The following is a 14,584-nucleotide window of genomic DNA, read 5'->3' as shown; positions in this document are numbered from 1 at the left end:
TGGCTCCGCATGTTGGGGATGCTGGGAACGGTGGCTGCTGCCTGGCTCCACAGGGAGCCGTGGCCCATCTCCACGTCCTCCAGCATCTCCCAGCTCTGCATTTGCCATTCTGACTGCTACAGACCCTCGCGTTTCTAGTTTAGAGCACAGCCTTTGAGGTGTCCAGCCTCCTGCTTGGCTCCATTTCTGATCCCTTTCACAGCCATGCCCATCTGCCTCGACCCTGCTGTTTATCTCCCGTAGGGACAACACTTGGATGCCTATCTATGTCTAAATTCGCCCTCCCCTGAATCCATTTCCAGAACTGACTGATGAATTTACTAAACTAGATACACAATTTTTTAATATGATAGGGAGAATTTTAGAGAGGAATTGGAAATCAGACCCACGGTCTGAAGTGGGAGAAAGCTCTCGCCAGCACTGACTCATTTGCATCTTTTTCTCAATTTCATATTTATTTCAAATTATCATTTCAGCTTGGGTTGAGCAGTATTTTTCAATGCTGGAAGATAACCGCAAGCCAAACAAATTTAAGAATCAGTACAGAAGAACCCAAAATCCTGACTAATCTTCATCATTTTTTAAAAGGAGAATCAGTCAGGATGAGACTAGAAAGCCATGCCTAACATAATTAATTTTTAAAACCTTTTTTTTTGTAAGTGTATTTGGAATGAAAACAATCCTAGCGGTAATATTGCTCTATTACTAGAAATGAGGAAATTGTGAAAGCATAATTTTTTATAAATCGTCATCCTCCGTCTTTAGAGGAAAAGATAGATGACATTGTCGTGTTAAATGATGGTGAGACATAATTAACTCTCGCTGATCATGGAAGGCATTGCATAGCACCATTTTTAAATCTGTAGCTTAGATAGTTTGCATCCGAGAATTTCGTAGGAGCCAGCCAGGAAATTATCCAGATGATTGCTGTTGATTTTCAAGAAGTTTGGGAACTAAGAAAAGTTCATGGATCTGTTTCAAAACTGACACTGTTTGAGTATTTAAGAAGATACACAATGGTAGTTGTCCACACCCTGACAACTAGCCACAGCAAAAGAATGAAGTGGGTAAAGCAGCACTTTGGTAAAGAATTAAAACTGGAAAATACAACTCATTCCCACTGAGCTTATGGAAAATTCCAACTAATTTGATATATTTCTTGAATAGCCAACAAGTTCAATTAAAAAAAGCAATAGTCTATTAATACCATCTACAGTATGGCTTCTAATTGACTAATGCCAAACATTCTCCTTAGCAAATTAGAAACATACATATAAACATGGTAAAGATTAAGTGAATTGGATGGTGGTTCCTCGACAGTTTTGACAGAGGTTTGGCAGCGTAATGGTAAACGAGGATTACTCACAAGAGATGTGACTAGAGAGCCCTAAGGGATCAGTTCCTGGCCAGGCACAGGTCAAAAGTTTTAACAGTGACGAAGAAGAAAGTATAAATTGTTAATCGTTACGTCTCTAGATGACACAAAAATTGTGGAAATACTGGAATGCAGAAAGCCCTGATACTAGAGGAAAGAAGACAGCCTGCACCAAAGGCTGTGTTGGCAACGTGCCTTCTTCACAGTATGCCCTAAAATAGCATTTGCATTCTCTATCAAAGGCTAAGAATATACTAGAAACCATAAGCTTACACTTAATACTTTTTATAATATGTATGTAGAATGTTATACAGCTTATAGAAATCTGAGAACGTGTGTTCAGTCACTCGGGCCAGGGAGGCATTAGCTGGAGCTGCAACACAATGGCACTTCTCAGCTTCTAAAAGAAAATTTGCAACCACAAGATTGTGCTTCATAGCCACAAATGTGCCTATCCTTCATGAATTCGTCTAATCCCACTCTAAGCCCGTTTATGCTCTGCAGTATTTTGTGGCACAATTTTTAAAGTATATATATTTATGTATATTATATATATTGTGCAGAAAAGTATTTCCTGTTGTTGGTTTTACACCTGTAACCCATTTCAGCTGGGAGCCTGCCAGTTCCTATAGTGGGAAATAGTGTATAGTTTATCTTTGATTACTTTCCTTATATCATTTCTGATTTTACAGACTTCTACTCTATCTCCTCAGCGCTGTCTTTAACAGAGTACATAATCCTAATCTTTCCTTGCACGGCTGTTCCATGAGTTACTGCCCTCACAGACCCCAAGAAGGTTATGGAGGGTTGTGCTAAAATCAGAGAACAACAGTAGGTGCCTTCCTGGCCTCTTCTCCCTGCTGCCATCAGTCACAACCCAGGGTTTTTCTAAGCCAGAAAAGGTAAATTTGTTTTCAGCTTGTGAATTTTGTTTGATTAACCTGCTCAGTCACTTCTTGAACCCTGTCACCTTTCAGGGTGCTCAGGATCCTCTGGCAGCAAGTTCCTCGGCTCGTTTGCTTCTCACCTAAAGGAGTATCTCCTCCACTTGGTGTTGAACTTCCATCTGGTTACTTTGCTCATGGCCCCAGCTTCTTGTATTGAAAGAGGCAACTGGCAGTAAATCCCGATTTGTCTTTTCAAGACTGCTCAGGATTTTATAAACCTCCAGCACAGCTGTGTCAGTCCAGGTTAGGCGTCCTAAGCTTTTCAGTTGTTGCTGTATGCCTGAGCACTTGTGCTCCTTGGTGCTCTGCTCCGCTCTTTTCCAGTTCTTCTTTCTGCTTTTCCAGACAGGAGACCAGAACTGCACCCAGCACACATGGCACATGGGTTTTATGGTGACCTCATGCTGTTTTCTGTTTTGGTCTGTGTTCCTCCCACAACCATTCTCCTTGCTTTTCTGATCTCTGCTGAACACGGGCATGACATTTCCAGACGTTTCTCTGTGATAACCTTGAGATCTTTTCTCTGTGTGGTAACAGTCAACTCAGAGACCAACACGTGTCTGAAATTAGATTTGTGTATTCCCATTACATCCCTTTGCAGATATCTACATTGATTTTAATGACATTTTATTGTCCAGTCATTCTGAATTGTAAAATCCTTCTAATCTCTTCACGGTGAGTTCTTGTCCTTTAGCCTCGAATAATACTATCAACAAATTTTGTCACTTCACTGTTCACCCTCTTTCTTTTCCAGATTTCTGGTGACTACACTGATAGTGCCAGCTTTCATACATCTTCTAATACATTGACATGATCTTTAAGTAAGGAGGGAAGGCAAATGAAGAAAAGCGAAGGAACTAGTACAGGCTGCAGTATTCAAGACATGGCTGAGGGTGGATTAAGAGGGCAAAGTTTCTCAATAATTCTCAGTACTAGATTCACTTCATAGACCAATGCTGAGTGGTGAGGTACTTTTTCCAGGGAACCTTCTGCAGCGAGTCCACAAACCCTTTCCTGGTGGTAGCATCTCACTCAGAGTCCATGATTTTATGTGTAGAGTTCAGGTTATTTTTCCCCCTGTGTATTATCTTGCAGCTACAAACACTGAATTTCATTTGCCATTTTAAGATTCGCTCGCTTGGTATTATGCGATCACCCTCCTCTCTTTGCAATCAGCTTTAGTTGTGTTTAGCTTCATTTCAGTCACTTGAATGATTTCGTATCATCTTCAGACTGTGTCATCTCACTACTCACCCTGTGCTTCCAGATTTTTGTAAAGATGTCTTGAGAAACCTGTGCACCCGTGATGGAGCTGGGGAACCCAGCAAATGGTATTTGCCAGCCTGCTGAGGGTAAGTGGGTGGTGAGGGAGGAAAGCGAGTGCTTGTGCTGCCAGTTTCCTGCTCTGGGGAAGAAGGTCCCTCCAACTGGCACAGACCAGCACTCCGCCTGCCAGGAGCCGCGGCTGTTACCCCACAGCCACCCTTCCTGGCGTCACAGGTGATAAACAGCAAGGAGTCATTTACTCAGCAATCCAGACTGCTGTGTATAACACAAGAGCAGGCAAACAATATCTGTTTTAGTATGAGCAATAGTAAACTCATTTATCTGAAAGCAAAGAAGGATGGCTGCAAACGGGGAATGAGGACTTTGGAAGCAGCCTCTCTGAGAAGAACTCGCGGGTCTTGGCGGAGGTTCACCTGCACAGGAGCTGCCAGCCTGGATCGGGGCCACAAGAGCTGGAGAAACTCAGGGTGTAGAAATGGAGAACCCAAATGCTGGCCTCTGTGCTTGGCTCTAGTGCAGCTGTTTTATTATTATACATAATAATGTGTTTAGATATGTGATATAAAGTTTTATTTATTATTTTCAAGCCCATATTATGTAAAGCTTTATTATTTCCTTTGATGGGATTATTTCTCTTGATCACATTTCCTAGCCACTGGATGGTGGGCTCATCTACAGCTCAGCTGTTGCCTCAGCTCAGAAGTTACTTGAGATTGGTGTGGATGGGGGGAAGTGGGATGCCGGCGGGCTGAGCAACAAGCACCAGTGAGCTACAGCCTGCTGAGTTGTATGGAGTTTCCAGCAGGTTGCCACAGGGCTAATACTTAGGCAGAGTATTAATTAACATCTATAGTAATGATCTGCAATGGAGTATTAATAGCACACTGTGAATGCAGCTCATCCCAAAGCTCAGGGTGTTGTAAGCGCCAGTGAGGAGAGAGAAATAATACAAAAGGGCTGCAAACCTCAGCAAAATGGGCAGGAAATACCGCAGTAAGTACACCCTGGAAGGACAAGTATTATTTCAGGAGGAGTCATTCAGACCATGGGCAAATGGAGTCCTGTGTTTCATTTGTCCCTGTCTGGAATCTCAAAATGAGCGCGTTCGGCCTGGTCAGGAGCTCGCGTGTCAAGGGTGCATCTCATCAGGGTCCCTGCTGGAGGCCTCTGAGCCTTGCAAGGAGAGGGTGGCACTGACGAGAGGCAAAGGCAGCTGTGGGGACCCAGGCTGCCATCAGTGCCATGAGCACACCCCCTCTGCACAGTAACTCATAGTAAAGCGTCCATGCTCCTGTCCCAAGGGTCTTGTTGGGTGAAGTAGCCCAGAGCAAGGCAGCTGCATTAACCCCAGAGCCTTGAGAAGAGCCTGTGAGTCTGTGAAACCTGTGAGGCCCAGCATGGGAGGCTACTTGGTTTGGGTGATGTGAGAGGATATAAACAGAAATTCTGGGCTGAAATCAAAGGGAAGATACTTTAATGGGTAATACTGATGCATTCCTCATGGTGATACTGCTACAATGAGGGACACATTCCCAGCACCAACAGTGGAAAGGAGAGCATACGTTTGGGAGCACCACGCAGGGAATCGCGTCCAGAAGGGAAGAGTCAGGTTGGTCACCAGAGACCTTTAAATTGGGGCTGTGCCTGCAAGCTCCCCACAGCTCCTTCCCCGGGTGTCCCCTGGGGTCAGCCTAGGGTTGTCTCAGGCTCGAAGATCCTCCACGGCTGCAGATGTTCCCTTCTGAACTGCCTCTTCACCACTGTGTGGCAGCACCAGATACTGCATTTGTCCTTGAGGACACACTAGCCGGAACACGCTCTGGTTTTATGGACCGGGATGGTGGGACCCAAACCTCCAGGGAGCTGCTGTGGCCTGGCCGTGGGAATGGCTGGCAACGTGGCCAGGTCGCAGCACCGGCTGGTGTTCAACTTTTGGCTCAAAAGTTGGTGAGCCGGAGCTCCAAACTTCGCTCTGACTTCCATCCGCCAGCAGTCAGCAGCGTGTGAGGAGCGGGCCGGCAGCAGCATGACGCAGGCGGCTCCTCGCGGCCTGGAGCCCAGCACCCTGCTGCCAGCGCTGGCTGCTGGGGGCTTCTTGCACCCAGCCTCCTCCTCCCCGCCCCGGCTGCAGGCTGCACGCGGGTCCTTTTGCTGAGGCCATCTTCCGAGGCTCCAGATGAATTCCCTTCCTTCATTTATATTGTTACCTTGAAGGTATTTATAGACCGAGACCGCATCTCCTCTGACTCTCAACATTGCTAATTTATAAAACGTTGGTTCCTTCAGTCTTTCATCAGCATGTGCTTTAATCCCGGTCTCATTCCTATGGCATACCTCTGTTCCTCCAAAGCCTCGAGGGATATTTTTTGTATTTTACCCACAGACACGCACAGCACCGTGCTGCCCACCCCTCTGCCGCCCGGGCCCTTCTCCCCCGAGGAGGCAGGAGGGAAGAGCCCCGAGCCAGAGGCCTCTGTCCCCACGTCTGGGGCACGGCTGGCACCCCAGGCAGGTGGGGACGGAGGGGGGGTAAGGGACGGGGAGGGGGAACACACCAGCAGCACCGCCAGCAGCCACACAACCAGCACTCTTCCCAGCTCTTGCTGCTGAATGGCGTCAGCTCTGCTCAGAGCTGTTAAACTGCAAGATTATGTGGTATTAGCTTGGCTCTCACCTGTTAGCCTCCATCTCACTGCTTTCCAGATATCTGAGCTATTTCTTTTCTCTCTCTGAGGTCACAGGCTGCTGTGTCTTGCTGCATTCAGCCCATGGCTGAAATATTTCCAGGCTGCTTTGGATGCGTCCCAGTCTGTGCCGGGCGCCCGCTGGTGACGCTGGTATGAACGGTGTTAATTCTTTCTCCGTTTAATGAAACCTTAAATGCAGGTGCCAGTCCTGTCTCCTGTGGTAATCTCACTAAAATTGTTCCCAATTTTGAAGTTCCATTTTTCTGGCTACTATCTGAGTCTGTGACTCATCAACCAATTCCTAGCCCACACCAAATTCTGTGTAACTATAGAGTTTTCATCCAGTTGTTAAGAAAACTTTGTTATAACACAACAACAAGAACTCCTCCAAGGGGACCAGCCACGCAGGCAGCTGAGAAGCTGGCTGCACACCGGGGACAGCCTTCTCAGGAAGGGGAGAGGTTTTGTTTTAACAGCCGGAGGTGGGGTGGCTCAGAGAAAGTTCATCCACACCTGTACAGGACGCAGAGTAACCCTTTGGGTTGCCTAGAACGTGCAGTTGGGTGCCTTGCAGTCACTGATTACAAAGCAGCCCTCATTACTGCAGAAATCCCAAAAATGCAAGCTGCTTGCAAGGTTCAAGGTGCATCCTGCATTGTCTTCCTAATTACCAAATTTTTGTGCGCTCCACTTACAAGCTCTTTGGGATGCATCCCTGGTGTGAGCTGTGAGCAGGAAGGAGCTGGGCAAAGGGAAGCTTCCCCATCCTCACTAAAGTTTATGCTGCTTTACAGTGCTATATAAACCTCTCTCAGCTTTTGCTCCTCAGATCACAGCAGCTCTCTCACATCTTGTTTTGGGAAGGGAACGAGGAAGAGCTGGGGAGCGCTATGTATCTGCTTCCCAGAGAGGGAACGAGAGTCACAGCAGCTCAGCGGGGTACCTGAGAATGGAGGTTATTGAAATTCTTATTTCCAGGGGAGTGCACTTAAAAAGGATTTGGGTTATTTCCCCATTCCCCACTTGCACCAAGCTGCCTTCTTATTTTGGAAAATAAAGGGTCCATGTGCAAAAGCAAAGGTGGAGTGCAGACATAACCTGCTCCTGACACACTGGTAGATCTGAAGCATATTTGTGTATGCAGGAAAAAAGCGCCTGCTGCAAGCAGGCTTCCTGATCCCTGAGCTCCCCGCAGCTGTGTGGAGCCCTGGGCAGAGGCTGCCAGCTCAGTGAGACAGTAACAAGGAGAAGCAGGGAAGGAGGAGACCAGGGATGAGAAAAAAAATCAGTTTGAAACTTGCCTGCCAGAGCTGCGGGGAGGTGGGCGGCAGACTCCTGCTCCATCTTCTCAATCTTTCCTGTAATGGGATGCACATTTGGCCTTTCCCAGGCCCCAGATAACTCTCATGATGAAGGGAAGATTATTTTTCAAGATGGTCTTCAGAGATTTCTTTTTAAATTCTCCAGCGTGCTGTGTCTGGACCTGCAGATTTACAGTATGTGGGTTGAGTTTTGTCAGATACTCTTTTACCATCTCCGTGTTTATCCTTTGCTCTTGGCCTCTCCAGCTGCTCTCTCATAAATCCTCTGCTTCCTGCACAAGAATCCCCAATTTCTTCATTATCATTACTGAAACTAAGCTAGAATAGATATCTCCAGCCCAAGCCACCCTGGAGTCGGCCCAGCTCAGCCTTCAGTTGCTGCAGGACTCGAATTTATTCCCCAATTCCTCTGCCCTTCTGTTCCTGTTTTTAAATAAAAATATTAATGCACAAACACTGCGGCGTGACTAGAGCAAAGCTGTCCCCATAGAGGATGTTTAAAATGCACAATTCAAGCATATACTGTGTATTACAGGTATGCATCGCTTTGTCACCTGCTCACCTTCATGTGGATCTGGCGTGTTTGTATTTTTGGCAGATTAAATGAATAGGTCACGGTTCTGCCCACGTTTACGGGCTGTTTTCTTATTTCTCGTATCTTAGCTCTCTCCTGTAATTCTGATGCAGGTTTTTCTTTGATTTCTAACCATGCGTTCCTTGTCTGCCATGTATACCAGTGGGCTACCTGCGAGTTGCTCAGGGGATGCCACGCTCGGGGCCCAGCCGCTCTCAGCGCGGCACTCCCCCAGGGTGTCCCATGGTCACAGCCCACAAGCGACAGCAGGGCCTGACGGCCGCTTGCAGCCGAGCAGGAACGGACCGAGGAGCTGGCACTGACCTGCGGGCCCCGGATCGCACGGTGGAGGTGTGTGGGTGAAGGTCTGGCCACCTCCATGCCATCGCTGGGTGCTTGGGCTGTCTTCCTGCCTTCATTCTTTTCTGCTGGTCGCTGCGGGCTTGGTTCTGCGAGGTGCTGAGCAGCAGGACAGAGCCACGGCAGAGCGCTTGGCCTACAACTCCAGCACAGGAGTGTCAGGACCCCAGCAGAGTTTCAGACACTTGCACACGTGTTTTGCTGTGGGAAACACAGTGCCTAGCACCTCCCGAAGTCGAGTCTTTTAAGGGAACCCCTCTGTGCAGCCTGCTCACCTGTGGAGTGTGGGAGACCAGGTTCAGGTGCTGACAGAAGCAGCTGCAGGTGACTGTGGTTACAGAGGGACCAGCCCGAGCACCCCGTGCTCCCACCCAGCCTGGAGCAGGGCTGCTCCCCAAGGACACCCTGCAGTGCTTTCTCTCTTGGCTTAAGCAACTGCAGATTTCCTAAGGAAGGAATACTCCACCGCCTGCTTTAATCCCTTTTGCTGCGGTGCAGGCGACAGGACAGGGCTTGTGCTAGGCAGGCTCTGCAAAGCCAGCTGTGGATGTGCCAGACCCTTGGTATTTTGCATTTGGCTGTGCCGAGCTCTTCCAGCGCCGGCCGACATCCCAGCCCCGCTGGCAGCGTCCCCCAGCGCGCTGGCAGCGTCCCCGTCACCGCGGCTCTGCCCTCGGCGCTCGCTCATCTGCCTGCGCGATGCCAGGCAATTTCGGACTGCAGCGCTGCTCTCCTGAGGAAACGCCGGCCATAGATTTCGGAATGGATATTGCCAAACAGTATATTGTTTTCATAAATCTCTGTAGATCTGCTTTATATCCTGGAGGCTAGACATTCTAATTATTGCTTCTATTTTATCTAAATTGGCAACAAAGCCGTCTTAGCTCAGCTCGGAGCCGGTACAGGTAATTCTGCTAGACCAAATTTTGACCTTTTAAAGTTCATTCTGAAGTGCCTGCCGCACACGCTGCAGCTCTTGCCTGGGTCTCCTGTTCAGCTTTCCCGGAGCCATTGCCCAATTTAAAACAGCAGTCACCATAGTTTCAATACATCGTACCTTAAAGACGTAGGCAATTACTGTGTGAAATATCTCAGGAGCAGGACTAATATCAAAGGGCATTCTCATCCCCTTAAAACACCCAAACAGCATATTAAAGATCTTGTTGAAGTTAGATTTAAGCTCATCTCTTCACAGTTTATTCGCTGAAGAAAATGCCCTTCATTTCACAGTGATTTTTCTTCCTTTTCCTGAGAACGCGCCTGTCATGCGGGGCTTTCACAGAGCAGTGCTCACGTGTTGCAGCTGCATTTAAATAATGTAAACCAAAGCATCTCCCTCCTTAAGCTGGCTTTTCAATGACAGACACAGAATTAGCTCCATCTGAAATTCCTTATCCTTTCAATAACTCCCAGATTTTCTGTATTATGCTACATTTTTACTGTACCCTGTAGAAGTGGGATTTTTTCCTGTGGAGAGTTCATCAAAGTAACCCATTGTTTGAGTTCAGTGCCGTGTTCCCTTTCCAGCCAGCCCCAGCCCAACCAGATACCTGAGAACCCCCCCAGGCTGGGTCTGTTACAGGGAATGCTTTGCCTACTTGGCAGCCGATTTATTTATTTTTTTTTAATGTAAATGACAACCTTTAAAGGAAAGTGGAACTCAACTGTGGCAAAGAGCGTGGAATGGCACCGGGTGAATATCTCCCTACACGTCATCCCTTGGCATTTGCAGTAAAAATGTTTCTAATTTCACAATTAGGAGAGGTTCTCAAGTGGTGCATCTGGATATAATTGTTGGGAATGTATTACCTGGTGTTTGTTTAAAGACAAACGGTGTTGTGTGTTATTATTCTTTTTTATATCCTAAATGTGAAGCAGTGTTTGCTATAGGCTCCTGATTAATTCCTTCAGCTGTAGCACCATGCGTTCCCTTGGAGTGGTGATTTTGGAGATGTTTTTTGCCTTTTCCCAGCCCCAGGCGACCGCTTGATGCTTCCCCTCCAGTGCAGGAGGCAGCCCCTTGCCCAAACGCCCATCGCCCCCTGCTCACATCCCACTAGGTTTTGGAGAAAGACTTTAAAACACGTTGCAACTGCCTTCTTCAGTGCCTGAAGGCAAGTAACCCCACACACGTGTAGTTCCGGGTGGGTTGAGGAGTGGGTTTTAGGCAGTATTGCTGACTACTAGTGGATGCACACACATTTCTCAGTTTTTGCCCTTGGAAGCTTCACTGCTCATTTGAGCATGTTTTTCCCCCTAGAAGGGTTCACCCCACTGATATGCAGGGCACGGGCAGCCCTCCCTGCCCTCTCTGCAGAAGGCACCGTGGCATGGGTGTGTGCCCACAGAGACAATTATTTTCTGCTTCATTTGTGGTATGTTTGACTAAATACGTAATGATTCTCGCCTTGCGCCTTCAACAAAACTTAGCAGATAGGGATTTCCACCTGTCAGAAAATGTCTTATTTCTACTTGCTTTTCCCCATCTTTCAGCATTTTGTGCTCGGAACGACGCAGTGTAAGTAGCTGCTTGTCCTGCGGCGGGGGATTCGGAGCCTGCGCGCACCTGCAGCTGCTCGGCCACCCCTCTGCCCAGGGCGAGCTGCAGCCCGGGGGCCCCTGGCCGAGGCACAGGTCGTGGCAGCTCCTCCTGGCGCTCCGTAACTCATTTACCTAATGATATTCCACACACAAGCCTGTCTGTTATTAATGAGTCACTAAGTTTTCAAAAACCCTGCGTTTGAGCTTTAAGGTTTAAGCCCATCACGTGTGCATCCACTGATCTGCATTGCAATTAATGATGAATAGAAATGAGCTCAGCTTCTAAACTTGTTCAGCTCTTTTTTTTTTTTCCTGCTGCTGTGGAACCTCACACGCCCTGAGACGGGCGCCAGGTCCTCGTCCCCACGTGAAAGCTCTTCATGGCTGCCACGGTGGCTCTTGCACCGGGGGACGTAGACCCAGGACCTGCAGAACCAGGAGCAATGGTAAATATCTGCAACTGCTCCTCGCTCCCCATCTCTTTTGGTGACATTCTCATGATTCCCAGGCACGAGGGGGCATTTGGATCAGCCCTGGCTTTGCTCCAGGGCACCCTTCCCCTCAGACGACCTCGTTCCTTTGCTGTCATCTCCAGAACACTTCTCGCTTCTCCCCTCGGCACGCCTGCACGGGGGCGGCTGGCACGCCGCTCCTCCCCGCGGTGCCCCAGCCGCGGTGCCTCCGCGCGGTTTCCCGACGGTATTTCCGTGGCACAGCATCCCACCAGGCCCCTGCTCTGCCAGCCACATCACAACTGCCGTCACGCACGAGAACCTCTCCTTCCTCCTGCTTATTCCCTCGCTTTCAGAGTCAGCTCTGACATACTCTGCTTATTCCCTCTCTAATTCTTCCTCAAAGTTTCCTCTTCTCATCACAGACTCATTTCCCTGCCTGCGCAGACCCAGAAACCCTTGTGCAGAGCCCAGTTGTGGTGAGCCACCTCCTTCAGGCTGCCCGGGCCTTCCTCTCACCCACGGCTGCCTTGAGCAGGTCCTGGACCTCCCTAGTGAAGCACTTCCCAAAAAGAAGCAGCAGCACCACCCCAGTGACGTGCCCCCACTGAGGCTCTAGCTGGCGCCCAAACAGGAGACAAAAAAAAAAAATCAAAAATCCCAGTCTTGTCCCCATTTTGCTTGGTTCTAATGAAAGCTTTTCCTCAAAACCTGAGCCTGAGGTCTTTCCACCCACCCTCTCTCTCTTTTGCCCATCCACCTTTTGTCCATCTAATTGTTCACGGATTTTCCTTTTGCTCCCCTCATTTGCTTCTTTGAAAAAAATAAACCAAGAAAAAAACCTACTTTTTTCTTATTCTGACATTCCAGATCACCAGAATTAGTACTTCTTTTTTTCCCCTCTTGTCACTTTTCCAAAGTTGAGGAAGTTTGGCCCCATTCCAGATCGAAAGGGAAAAGTCAGAAGGCAGCCCCCACCCACCAGCCGTCTGCTCCGCTCCGGAGCAGGAACAAGTCACGGGAAGAGATGGGAGACGAGGCAGGGAAATAACACACCAAACTTCCAAACTTTTTCATTTCAGCAAAACAGATATACTTTCTTATTAATAAATTAAAAGAAAATGCACAAGGAGGAAACACTGCTTTTGATCCAGGGCATTTTTTCACACAAATGCTTGGTGAGACGTGTCCAGAGGATGCCGTGCGGGCTGGGTGCCCCGCTGCCCAGCACCCTGGCAGGGAAATTGGGTGTCACACCGTCACAGCCCCCAGCCTGGTAGGGGCAGGAGTCACTTAACTTCCCTGCAGCGCAGAGGTGGAAATGCCATGAACATCTCGAGGCCAGCACGGGCAGTCCTGGTGTCCCCAGGGGTGGCAGAAGCACCCCTGGGTGCAAAGGGGTCACCTGCGCCTCTTGTGCACACCAGAACTATGGGGCCTCACCCAGAAACTGGATTACATGTTTCCCATACATGAATTTGCTGTGAAATCAATAAGCATGCTGCCTCCTGTAGTCAGTTCTTCCAGCATCTCCTGCTAGGATCTTCCGTGTTGTTTCCAAGCTGAGTTTTTCCAACTTCTGCTTCAGCTTTCAGATCTTGTTGTGCACTTCTCTGCAAGACTGAGGCTGCTGAACTGTCAAGAACTGTTCTCGCTGAGATCAGGGCATCCCTCAGTCTTCTCTCCCGCAGGCTGAGCTGTTTGTGCACCCCCAGTCTTGTACTGGAGCTTGTTTTCTGATACCCGGACTGCATGCATGGCCTTCCTTTGCAGAATTTCTGTGTCCTCCTTAATTCTGGACACCCGAGCTGGAAATAACATCCATAGCAATGCTTTCAGCAGTAAAGTGAATAGAGGCAAGATTGCTCCCCTACTTTTCTTTGATATTCTCCCATTATATATTCCAGGAAGGTGTCGGCTGCTTTTCAGCGCGCTGTTGAAACGAGCTCGTGTAGAGGCAGGTACCTGCAATCATTCCTGAGACTTCTGCGTCGCGGCTTTCCAAGCCCCATCCTGGAGATGAGGGCAGCATGCCTCCCTCCCAGGTGCCTTGCCTTGCACGCAGCTGTATTAAAATGCATTTAGTTGGATTACAGCCATTTCACCAGGCAATTTAGAAGATACTAGAGCTGCAGCCTGGCCTGCTCGTTATTAACACCCCTGCCAGTCTCTGCGTCACCTGCAGACCTTACAGCCCCTTGGCAACCACCACAGCCCCTCCTGCTTGCGGTGACCACCCGACAGAAGCACACGCAGCATTACTGCAGGAGGAGGTTCCCCCAGGGACCCCAGCATCAAAACCCTGAAATCCCTCAGTAACCTCCGCACCATGAGGTCTGGGTGAGACAGATGTGAGTCCTTCTAGAGTGTGCCCTGGTAGTGTGGGTTTTTTAATTCAATTGGCACGTGATAATAAGCAAAATGTTCTGAGGAAATCCAAGTTTGCTCTCTTGGTACACGTCCCTTTATCAGCCAGACCTATAATTCTGTCCAAAAAGAGACCCCCACAAAAACGCATAAATAGCAGGGTTGAAACGCAAGTCCCTGGGCTGTGCCTTTAAATTTTTCTAAATACTGGAACTACAATGACATTTCACCAATCTTTTAGAATTTGCCCACTTTTCTAAGATCTCTTAAACCAAAGCATTGGCTTGAGCTAGTTCCTTCTAGACTCTTGAGCATCAGCTGTCCGGATGATCTGCAAATGCTGAATTCGAGGAGATCATGCCTCACATCCCCCATTGTTACAGATGGCAGGATTTATATTCCATCCACAGTATCATCTGGAGATGAATATATCCTCCTGCTTCATTCCAAATACAGAACAGAAATATCTACTAAACATTTCTGCCTTTCTGCACCAGTCACCATCTGGCAAGAGCAGGCAAGGAGCCGTGCTGAGCGCCAAGCTCGAGTGCTCCCGCGGGGATGCTCGTGCCGTCCCCACCGCCCGCACACGCGTGGGGCACGGCGTGGCGCCTTGCCCGGGGCTCTCCCCGCTCCTCTGCCCTCTGCAGTAAGCAGGGGCAGACCCCCGGC

General features: G+C 48.7%; 1 long non-coding RNA gene across 2 annotated transcripts; it reads right to left on the bottom strand.

Moving 5' to 3' along the window:
* Nucleotides 1–3,678: 3,678 nt before the first annotated feature.
* On the bottom strand, nt 3,679–10,117 carry LOC310903493. Of its 2 annotated transcripts, XR_014587592.1 has the most exons (3): nt 8,517–10,114; nt 7,598–7,779; nt 3,679–7,239 (listed from the first exon to the last, which is right to left on the bottom strand). It is a non-coding gene; the product is annotated as an uncharacterized lncRNA (long non-coding RNA). The 2 variants fall into 2 exon arrangements; XR_014587591.1 differs by having other exon boundaries at nt 3,679–7,779; nt 8,517–10,117.
* Between the last annotated feature and the right edge of the window lie 4,467 nt (nt 10,118–14,584).

The sequence above is a fragment of the Anser anser genome, assembly GCF_964211835.1.
Source record: "Anser anser genome assembly, chromosome: 8".
Taxonomy (NCBI): domain Eukaryota; kingdom Metazoa; phylum Chordata; class Aves; order Anseriformes; family Anatidae; genus Anser; species Anser anser.
Note: the sequence above shows the minus strand (reverse complement) of the source record. Positions and strands in the feature narration are given on the sequence as shown.